The sequence below is a fragment of the Dasypus novemcinctus genome, chromosome 6, assembly GCF_030445035.2.
Source record: "Dasypus novemcinctus isolate mDasNov1 chromosome 6, mDasNov1.1.hap2, whole genome shotgun sequence".
Taxonomy (NCBI): Eukaryota; Metazoa; Chordata; class Mammalia; order Cingulata; family Dasypodidae; genus Dasypus; species Dasypus novemcinctus.
Window position 1 is genome coordinate 54,681,479 of NC_080678.1, and position 11,617 is coordinate 54,693,095.

The following is an 11,617-nucleotide window of genomic DNA, read 5'->3' on the forward strand; positions in this document are numbered from 1 at the left end:
GGTTTCATTACTCAGCGCGGACAATTCGCAAGCTCTATCCAGAATTACCCGCTGAAACCTGCAAGCACCTAGTGCGCTCATGCCGCGTGTGCGCCCCTCTCCTCCCTCTGGGGCCCCTGCAACCCCGAGGTGTCAACCCTCGCGGCCTCCGACCTAACTCGCGGTGGCAACTAGATGTCACTCATGTCAGCGCCTTCGGCCGCTTCAAGTATCTTCACGTAGCCATTGACACCTTTTCCCATCTGTGCTACGCGGTGCCCCTCACAGAGGAGAGTGCCAAACATTGCATCAAGGCTCTTCGCCAAGCCATTCTGTTCATGGGAGTCCCGTGGGACCTCAAAACAGATAACGGGCCAGCATACCGCAGTGCTTCCTTTGCCAACTTTGTGCAAATGTATCACATCACACATCACTTCGGCATTCCGTATAACCCACAAGGACAAGGAATTGTCGAACGCACTCATCAACAGCTCAAGCTACTCATTCAAAAAGAGAAAGCCTCTTCCCCCCACAAAGCTCCAGCAGATGTTGTAACAGCTTGTCTCATCCATCACAATCTCCTAACTTTTGATAGTCAAGGACTCTCTCCCACACATAAGCATTGGGGACCTATGTGGCCGCCTTCCCAAACTCCTGTGGTCTACTGGAAAGACCCAGCTTCCAATCGCTGGCAAGAAGAACCTGCCCCTCTGCTAGCACAAGGAAGAGGGTTCGCCTGTATTTTCCCAGAAACAGAACGACAGCCTCTTTGGGTCCCAGGAAGGTACATCCGGCCTGCAACACAGCAGCTTGACCTAGATGATATCCCGCGCCCACTAGCGCCAGACCCCGAAGACATCCCACGTCCTTTGATACCAGAACACAATGCTAATGGCAATGATTGAGACATCGGCCAAGCCCCCTCCTAAAAATGTTTCTATTCCAATAAGTGCTCTCTCTAAGTTTCTTTCTGCTGATTGCCCCTCCTCTATGGGGGCTCTTTTTTCCTTTTTGTCATTCCAGATCTTTCCAAAGACCCAACTCTGCACAAGAGAAGCCTCTGCTACCTCCGCAACCCGCCGTTGACAAGTGCCTGACCTTCACCAAAACGTGCCTTATAACCTATCAATAAAGGGAACTCACCGTGCAAATGCTCCTCAAGCTCCCCTCCCACCCACTCTTACTTTGCTTTTTTCTTGCAATTTTCATTTTTCTAACAATCTTTTCAGCTGTCTGTCTCGCAGCCACAGCCCCAACAGACTGGAACCTTCGTCAACGTCTTCTCCTCGCTATTGCCTGGTTGCTTCTAATTGCTATCCTCATCTCTCTTGTAGTCCTTCTCCCATGACCACTATGCGCCCCCAAGTACATTCATCTGAGCCTACTACCCCAACACCGTCGCCCATGGGGACCACACCAGCTCTCTCTCGCCGCGAACGACGTCGACAACGCTTCTTTGCCCGCCACCTAAGCCGACTTTCTCTTGAAGATGATGACCCCATCGAACGCCAAATTCTTCAACTCCTCAGACAAGCCCGCTCTATCCAGACCCCCGCCTCCTGCCCCTCCACCCTCCCCCGTCTCATTCATCTCCTTATCCTCATGCTGTCTCTAGCCTCCTCTGCTACCGCCAACCTGAATCACCAGCCCTTCAATTGGACCCTCAGCCTCTGGCAGTTTGAAAAACTTCTCGCCTTCAACGTGACTGCTGGAGCCCCCTCCTTCACGCTGCACGTTTGCCGGCTAGCTGGATACGATCACACAGATACTAAAATCTCAAGCTCTGTTATAAATACATTTAACATGGGATACATCAGTAATAAGTTGCCACCCCGACCCAAGTGCTCAGGCACCCCTAGCAGTGGCCTTACTGGCCCCTACGGGAAAACTCTTTCCGGTTACTATATATGCCCCCCTTCAGTGAGAGGCTGTCATGATCCGACACATTACTACTGCCCATCCTGGGGCTGTGAAACCATAGCCTATGGCCTGTCTACAACCCCAAAAGACAAAGACCCATATCTCACCCTCAAGTATGGAAATCGATGGGACCGCGTCACACTTTCTGTCAAAGACCCTAATTCAGATCAGTGGTTCACAGGCCGCACTTGGGGGATCCGTCTGTATATGACCGAGTATGACCCTGGTGCCTTTTTTATTATAATGAAAAGACCTGTCTCTGCCCCACTCTCTGCTATTGGTCCCAACCACATCCTTAACCCTCCTCCCCCACCCACTGTTCACCTTCTTCCGTCCTCATCTACTCCCCTCAAAATCTCTTCCACCTCGACCGCCTTCGTTCCTTCTACTAGGCCCACTTCCCCCCCTGCTTCAGATTTACAACCACATCCTCTCATCTCCTCTAGTCCCTACTTCAAACTCCTAAACGCCTCCTATTTCTCTCTCAACGCCTCCCACCCCAACCTCACTCGCTCTTGCTGGTTGTGTCTTTCCCCCAGCCTCCCCCTCTATGATCCACTTGCTATTCCTTCACCACTCTTTACTTCCTCCACCGACGATTCCCCCTCTTCCTGCAATTGGAATCAATCTACTCATGTCCCACTCACTTTTACGCACATCTCTTCCAAAGGTTTATGCATTCACCCCCGTTCTTCTCGCACTCCCAGCCTTACAGCCTGTGCCAACTATACCTCCCCAAATATCTCTACCAAATACTTAATTCCTCTAAACACTACCCTATGGCTTTGCTCTTCCACCGGACTTACTCCATGCTTATCTGTTGCTACACTTAACAAGACCAAAGAAACATGTGCTCTTATCCTCCTCACACCTCGAGTCATTTATCACACTCCTCTACATTTCTTTGAAGCCTTTGATCACACGCAAGAAGCTATTTACCTCCACAAACGCGAACCTATTACTGCTGTACTCACTGTCACTTCCCTCCTAGCTGCAGCTGGAGCTGCCACTGGTGTTGCAGCTCTAGCCACACAAGCATCTGCCCTCCAAAACCTCAGACAAGCAGTAGACTCTGATATCATCTACCTCCGTGATGCAGTCAAATACCTTAAAGACTCTCTTAATTCTCTCTCTGAAGTTGTCCTGCAAAACCGCCAAGGCCTTGACCTCCTCCTCCTTAAAGAAGGTGGCCTATGTGCTGCTCTAGGAGAAGAATGCTGCGTTTATGCTAACTATACCGGCTTAGTAGACTCTAGCTTAAAAGAACTTGAAAAAGGTCTCAACCAACGCCGACTTGAACGAGCCCAAACTGCTGGTTCCTGGGGCTTCCTGCAGCCCCTCCTCCCCTATCTCCTCCCGTTACTAACCCCAGTTCTGCTCATTGTCCTGGGCCTCACCGTCGGTCCCTGGGCCATTCAATGAATCACCCGCCTTGCCAAAGATCATGCTGACAGTGTATTCTCCTCATTTGTCCAAATTCATTACCAACGTCTCGTTGCTTCTGATTCCATTCCTCAATCTCGACCATGTCCTCGCCCCCCTTCCCACCGTACTTCCTGCCTGTAAGCTGCTTACTGTAGAACTCCCTGACCGTAGCCGCCGGCACGGGTTTGTTTCCCTCGGCGTAAAGGGCTTGGGTGCACCCCCCGCCCCCCTTTATTGCTATACGTCAGAGAAATTTTGCAGTTAAGTTAGCCACAGTGCTATCCACCCCAAAAAAGCAACATCAGGTTAGATATTTCATTTAGCACTAGCACGTACCGACTCTAAGGGCTATACATGCATCCTGATCAAATGCTATGTCATTTGCCCTTAGCCAGTCAATTCTGCCCCCTCACCCCTCGTCCTCCCCAGAGATACTCTGTTTTCATCTACTCTCCCTTAAAAAACAGAAGGAGCAATTTTTGCTGCATCCCTTCCCCCAGCCTTTGTTATCTCCTTCCTCCAGCCGTTGCTGTCCTTCCCGCCAGTCCCGCCCACGTTGCCAATATATAATCTGCCTTCTTCCCTGGCTACTGCCTACCTCATAGCCGCCTGCACAACTCCGCCTATCCACTACCGCCCCGTAGTTAACCCACCCCAGCTCCTGCCCCTCCCTCTACCCAACCCTATATAACCAAGTGTATTTCCCCAATAAAGCAGACTTGTTCCTGCGCTCAGGCTGTCTCCGTGGTTTTTACCACGCGTCCCCCATGCCTGGAGAACCTAGGCCTACGCGCTGGCCTAGGGGCTTCCCGCTGAGCCGTGGAAGGCTGCCCGGACCTCGTGGGCCGCTAATCACTGCCAGCGAGCCCACAAACTCCAAGTCCCAAAAACGCCTCCGCATCTCATCTCTTCCTCCCATTCCCCACACCCATCAGCCACCATGGCCACATTTCCCACACCAATGCCACATTTTCTCTGTGGACCTTGGATCGGTTGTGTCCATTCCTCATCTATGTCAAGTGGGGGCTTAGATTCCACATGGATACTGGATGCACTCCTCCTGCTTTCAGTTGTAGGCACTCTAGGTTCCATGGTGTGGTGGTTGACACTCTTCAACTCCATGTTAGCTGAGTGGGGTAAGTCCAATAAATCAGAGTATAGGAGTTGAAGTCTGTTGAGGCTCAGGGCCTGGCTATCATATTGTCAGTCCAGAGATTCAAATCCCCTAGATATATCTTAAACCCCAGCACCAACTACAATTCCAGTAAAGTAGCATGAAAGCCTTGTGAAAAGAGATCCCATCTGAGTCCAACTCCATCACACAGAAACACCAGCTCCAAAGAAGGGCCAACTGACATGGCAGTGAACCCCATCTGCCGTGACCATAGAACCTGTGGGTCTCTTTAGCCCTCAAAAGAACTAATACCTGGGGTTGTATCTACTTTATCTGTCTCTGAGACTCTGCTCAGGTGTGCATAAGGGCAATCCTTCTGACATCCTCCACACTCTTTTTTAGAGACTCATAGCCATATAAACTCATTTGTCCTTTCCATTTCCCCCTTAATTTAGGTCAAACAGCATTTTTAACTCCTGTTATTATATGTAGACAGGGATATTCTGCTGGTCCACGTTGAACCTTGAATTCAAGGTCATTTTCTAGTTGCATCATCAGATGGTACTTGGCAGTGATCCCTCAGTGCCAGGGAGGCTCATCCCCGGGTGTCATGTCCCACGCTCAGGGGAAGGCATTGCATTTACATGCTGAGTTTGGGGCTTTGAGACTGGTCACATTTGAGTAACATGAAGGCTGTCAGGAGGAAACTCCTAGGCACAGTGCTGCTCTAGGCCTTGTTCTTATTTCAGGCATATAGGCTCACAAGCATAGTCATTAGTGTCAGGGGCTCACTGTTGGACCCTCATTCCTTCCTGGTCCTTATCGTTGCACCTGGGGGACTGCCGCTGCTCCCCTAGGGACCACAACAGAACACCCCCAGCCAGGAACCCAGTACCCCCCCAGCTGTTGTTTTTAATTGTTTCCACTATGAGTATAACCAAACATTACCATGCACCCTGGACATATGCCCTGTATAACTCCCTGTCAACCATATATCACCTGTCAATAACATCCTATAACAGTATTCCTCCATGCCATTGTTGAACCACTCTGTGATCCAAAACTTCCTGAAAAGTGAAGCCCAATATAATGTCAGGATCCCTTACTAGTAAAATGGAATATAGCGATGGGTTTAAAAGGTTAGATATAGAATACATAATGATTTGGAAAAATTCTACATCCTATCTTTTTCTTTACTTTTTTCCTAATTATTGAGTTTCTCTTCACAAGAGCCCTAGATCACAGTAATTCATATATACAATATGCAGTACTCCCACACATCCACCATAAAACCTTTTCCCTTCCACAGCAATATTCTTATAACTTATTCATATCATATTTACTTAAACTGATGTACAGACTCTGAGACAATAGCTTTCAAACAAGGTGACATCTGTGCTTACACTGTGGTCCAGACTTTAGGATATACAGTTTTCTAAATTTTTAGTTATCCTATGTTTTACATTATGGTTTACATTATTAGTCTGTCATCCCCTATATGTTTATGCTGTAATATTACATGTTTTATATCCATCCTTGTGTACTCTCGCGAAACTCCTCTCTTACCCCCACATTTACCTTGGTTCCATCCATTCAACATCCATTTTCCCCTCCCCTTGGGGCCCACAGTGACAGTCAACCTCCATTTCCCGAGGAGCCACGTCCAGAGATACTTGCAACAGTGTTCAGGGCCTGACTTGCTCAACTGCCCTAATGCCCTGGGAGCCACCCTTTCTCTCGAGAGATACAGTTCCCTCTATTTGATGGCATTAGTCCTCCCCAGGATGTGGGTCCACCCCCACTCTCACTACTTGGGTCTCTACCCAATGGTACAACCCACCCTGGCAAAACTGTGTCTCTTTGTTGCTTCATCCCACTGGGTCAGCTCCCCGTGCGTGCGGCACCATTCCAGGGCAGGTTGCACTTTCTTTCAAGCTGGGTGGTTCTCCTTACGGGGCGCACCCCCTGCACTTGGGGTCCCCCACGTGGGGGCAACCCTACATGGCCCGGCATGCCCTGCGCGCATCAGCACTGCACGTGGGCCAGCTCCACACAGGTGAAAGAGGCCCAGGGTTTGAACCGCAGACCTCCCATGTGGTAGACGGATGCCCCATCCACTGGGCCAAGTCTGCTTCCCCAAATAAAATTTTAAAGGAAGAGATACTTACCTTACTCTCAACCTTAATTTCTCAGGGAAAGTTTGTAGAAACAGAAAGTATTCAAGAATAAGCTACTTCTTGGTAGATGAATGAAAAGGATAAAAACCCAACAGTTTCAAGTAAACTGACTAGAAATTCCTGAATCTGCATTGGAAATGGCAGTTTTGCTTGAGTTATAAAATGAGAAACACACACACACAGACACACAAAAACTTTCATACATTACTAGCGAGAAGAAATATCAGTACAACTTAATATAGAAACAATTTGAAAATAACTATTGAAACCTCTAATGTTTACATCCTCTATCTACCAAAAATATCTATTTCTGGAAAAGCATCTTATCATCTCGCACACATACAAGGTTATTTACTGCCGCAATATTTGTTAGCAGAAAACTGGAAATAGCCCAAATGTCTATTAAGTGGACACCTGCTAAGTAAAACTTGGTATGGGTGCCCAGCACAATATCATATATCTGTAGGAATGAATGATGAAGCACTCTACATTGTGTACAGAAAGATCTCAACAATATATCAAGGAATAAATCAGTATGTGTTATGTGACATCTGTCATATAAAGGAAGGCAGGGAAAATGAGAATCTATGTTTGTATTCATTTTCACATACAAGAAGAGATTTTGAAAGAATACGCAAGAAATGGGGAAGATGGGGAATGAGATGGGAAGGAGTTCTTTTACTTTATTCTCCTATAGTTTTGAACTCTGCAAATGTACTACCTAAGCTATGTAATGCTCAAAGGATTTCACTCAAGAAGATGTTTCCTGCTTCCCTATAACAAGGAAAGAGATTCTGGGCAAGACTCAAACTAATTTGCTTGGAAGCCTCAAGCAAATTATGAAACCAGATGACTCTTATCCTTACTTCTTTAAAAGACCAAGTATTTTGTATGCCTTGCATGAATGTAACAGAACTATAACACTTTTAGTACATTGGTCTAAAAGTAATCTCATTTCAAGTTGGTTACTGCCATAAAAACCAGCCAAATTCCAGCAGCACAATTATGTTTAAGAGCTTCCTTTCTCTCCGAAAACTCCTTACCTCTGTCAGAGGGGTTCTGCCTCGCATGAGGGATTCGGTGAAGGCAAAGACTATATCCATCATCTGTCTCAACTGGATGTTCCTCACTAGGGAATCCCCAGTAAGAGATCATTTCACTCTGTGGAGAAAAAGAACAATGGCAATGCTACGGACAGAATCGGATAAGGTCTCCCATAATAAAAGCAAAGGAGAAGACAAAAGCCAATGATATTCTTCAGATTTTATTTTTAAAAATCAATTGTTTTTGAATTTTTGCTCTGCTGAAACTGTAGCCAACATCCTATCCCAGTGAGCAACCCCCTTAATGTCCTCCAACTACTTTCCCACTAGCTCCCTCAGCCCTTAAAAACCCTGCTGCCCTTTTGATGACATTAGGTTCTAGGATCCCGTTCCTACAGTCATCTTTGAATAAAGTCATCCTTGTCTGCTCAACAATATCAGGCACAATTTTTTCTTTTCCATTCATCAGGACCTCAGTGGAATAGGGATAACTCAATAATGCAGAAAACTTCATGTAAATGAGTAAGTGACCATAAACAATTGCAAGGTTTTAATTTTATCATTCTTACAAGGAGGAATAATAAAAGGGAGGTAGGGTGGAATGATTTATGAAATATTTGGATGCAAAAAAGACTTAACTTTGAGATCCCGATGTCCGGTCAAACTTTCTTCACTAAATAGGAATTGATCTCAAAGTCGCTAATCATGTTCTTAAGTTGTTTTCTTTAATAACAATATTTTCCCATATTTTACACCAAAATGAGGCATGCCTAGATCTTATTGTTTACTTAAAATTACAAACTTTGAGATGTTTTAAATAATTGTGGCATTCTTTTTGCATATTTGTTCTAATAAATTTTTTTTCAGATACCTAAGATTTTGAAACTGAACTGTGTTCCTGGATATTCTTAATCACAACCTTGTTCAATGTATTCTAAAACTATTATTCAATAGTAACATTCTTGCAAACTTTTGACACTTGTTAGTTTTTTTTAAAAACCAGTATAGTGTAACTAGTAAAGGAAATGAATTAATGAAAATGATTTTTCCTTATGAAGAGATATCTGTGATGTGGGCTATGGGTGGGAAGGTCTTTGTCTCTTCAGAGATGACCTAAGTTGTCTAAATTGTGGGTGTGGAAAGGTAAGAGGCTGCAGTCCTGCCCTTGGTGACCATGGCAATGACTCCAGTCCCAGGAAACAGTTTAACAATGTAAAGTCTATAAACTTTAAGTATTCAGGGGAAATGCATACATTCTAGAAATGCATACATTTCAGGGGAAATGCATACATTTTAGGGGAAATGCATACAAACTTTAAGCTAAAAGCTCAGCTAGAATGTATGAAGTCCATGCTAAAAGCTTACCTAAGATGTGAAAAATATATAAGCTAATTCAAGCCTATTGAAAACTGAAACAAAGGAACCATTTTACCTTTCCTCTCTATATAAAAGAAACTTGAGAGTCTTGTTCGGGGCTTGGGATTGAAACAGAAAGCTCCCAAGGCTGGCTGGCCGTCATAAACCATTTATCCTTCTCAAAATCATTCCTGAGTCCTGGCCTCTATATACACAAATAATTGAACCTCTCTCAAATTCTACAACATCCAGTCTTAACAATAAAAGCTTTGTGAAAACATATTACCCAGCTAAAACAAAAATTTAGCAAACTGAATCTAAGATTCAGAGATAGTAAAAAGCATATGGGATAGCTGGAGATTAGAGTGGGTGGCAAAACTTAGGCCACATAATTGGATTTAAGAAAATAACCCTTGTCACAAATGCATTTTAAAGCAGGTTACTTTGAACACTTACCACATTCATATATGCTTCAGGATCCACAGTTGTCAGCTTCTCTCTGTGCTGTTGGCAATGCACAGTCCTGAGGATCAACGAGACCACCCACCCAAAGAACCACAATTTCATTCTGTATAAAACAGTCCATTATTAATTGCTGAAACTTTACTACATGATATTACATTGGCAGATTTGTGCTCCCATAACAAGTTCTGAAAAGGCACCCACAGGGTACCTGTGCACCCACAGGGTACCTAGGCAAATATGAAACAGATTTCTGTGGCCATATAGTGAAGCCAAAAATACATACACATTGTACTAGGAACAACTCCACCTCTACCTCCACCATCCCCCCCTCTACCTCCTTGCACCCGTTAATATGTGACCATATTATCAAACTCATTCCTGAAAAAATAACAGAAAGGAGGGCTCAGAAGTAGACAGAGTGAGAAAAGGGGAGATCTGCAAAATTCCAGTCTATTAACTTCCCACCTCTTCCCTTCCACTTAAGTTGGGACAATACTACCTCTTGCCTCCCACTATCTTACCGGAGTGATGGGGCAGGATTCAAATGTGTCAACTCCGGAAGAAAGTGAAATGAAAGGAAAGAGAGCCTGCAAGAGAAGCAGAGGGGGAAGGACAGTCCTGAGTCCCTCCGACCACCAACAAAAACATCTAGTCTCTGGCTAAGACTCAAAACCACAGTGTAGCAAAGACCTTGGGGATGTTAAAGGTGAAGTAAAGACTCTCCCAAGCATGCTCAGGTGGTTGGTGGCAAAACTGGGACTACAGTCCAGTCCTCTTTTTTCTTAATAAATTTACTCACTTAAAAAGATGCATGAATGTCCAAGGACTTGTATAAAAATGTTCATAGCAGCCTTTTTATGTTATAGCCAAAAACTGGTAAAATCCAAATGCCAACCAATAGAGAATAGACACACAAATTGTGGTATATTAATACAATTTATTGATAAAAAAAGACATAGATGAATGTCAATATAATTATGGTGAGTGAAATAAGTGAGGCAAAAAAGGAAACATACTGTATAATCTCACTTTGACAGAAAGTATGTCAATGGTCACCTCATGAGAGGAGGGTTAGCAGGGGACGAAAACCAACGAGCCTGAGAAAATATGAGGGGGTGAGGGATAGATGTTCATCATCTTGATTGTACTGCTGATTTCACAAGTTCATGCGTATGTCAAAATTACTAAAATTGTATATTTCCATTATGCATTATGTTCTGCTATTATATATCATTTATGCTTCAGTAGAGCTGTTCAAAATTAATATGGCTCTCATTTAAACTCCCGCTCTACAGAACCAAGACTGCAGGCAGCGCTCCCAACGCATTATATCAAGTATTCCACCAACTCTACGCAGTACCGTTAAACCTATTTTGCAGCAAACTGAGGTTTATCCACTTCAGAGCCAATAGTAAAGTGCCACCTGATGAAACAGCAGTGTCGCCAGGATTGTAACCAGGACTGAGGCTAAAGTCTGCTCTGAATCACGCCTTGGCTAACAAGTGGAGAGGTCAGCAGCGTATCTGCGGGACCTAAAAGCAAGAAGGGAGGAGGAGAACGAAGAGGAGCTGGAAATCAGGGATCCTGGCGCGCCCCATTCTGGGGACTCTGGCTGCACAGGGAAACCAAGACCGCGCGAAGAAGGGCGGGCAACTGCAGAGCCTCGCCTTCTGGGTGCTCGGCACGCCCGGCAGGACGCTCGGGGTCCTACAGCGGAGGGTCCCGCGGCCAGCGGAGGCTCAGGTGCGCGGAGGGTGAGCACCCTGGGACCACGCGCGCCCCCAGCAGGTCCCCCGGCGGCGGGGCGCGGCCTCCCACGCCGCCTCCGCGCCTGCAGGCGAGGCCGGGACGCACTCACCTCGGAGCCGTCCTACCCGGCCGCTGTCCAAAGCTGCAGTGACCGCGGCGGGCCCGAGAGCGGGGGACAAGCCTTGGGGGGGTGACGAGCCTCCACGCCTTTAGGGCAGACGCCTGGACCCGCCCAAGCTACTAGAGCCGCCAGTCAGAGCAGCGGGCGGCAGGGAATTGTCAGGGGACGCCGACCCCGCCGAGCGCGGCAGCTTCTGTGCTTCCAGCGGCCGGGATGGAGCGTGCTCCGTGAGCTCCGCCTCAGGCTCCCTCTTGGACGGGAGCAGAAC

At 46.2% G+C, this 11,617-nt stretch overlaps 1 pseudogene; it reads right to left on the bottom strand.

Moving 5' to 3' along the window:
* Window positions 1–9,749, bottom strand: part of LOC101441984 (lysosomal acid lipase/cholesteryl ester hydrolase-like) — a 39,192-nt pseudogene extending 29,443 nt beyond the window's left edge.
* Window positions 9,750–11,617: the final 1,868 nt, after the last annotated feature.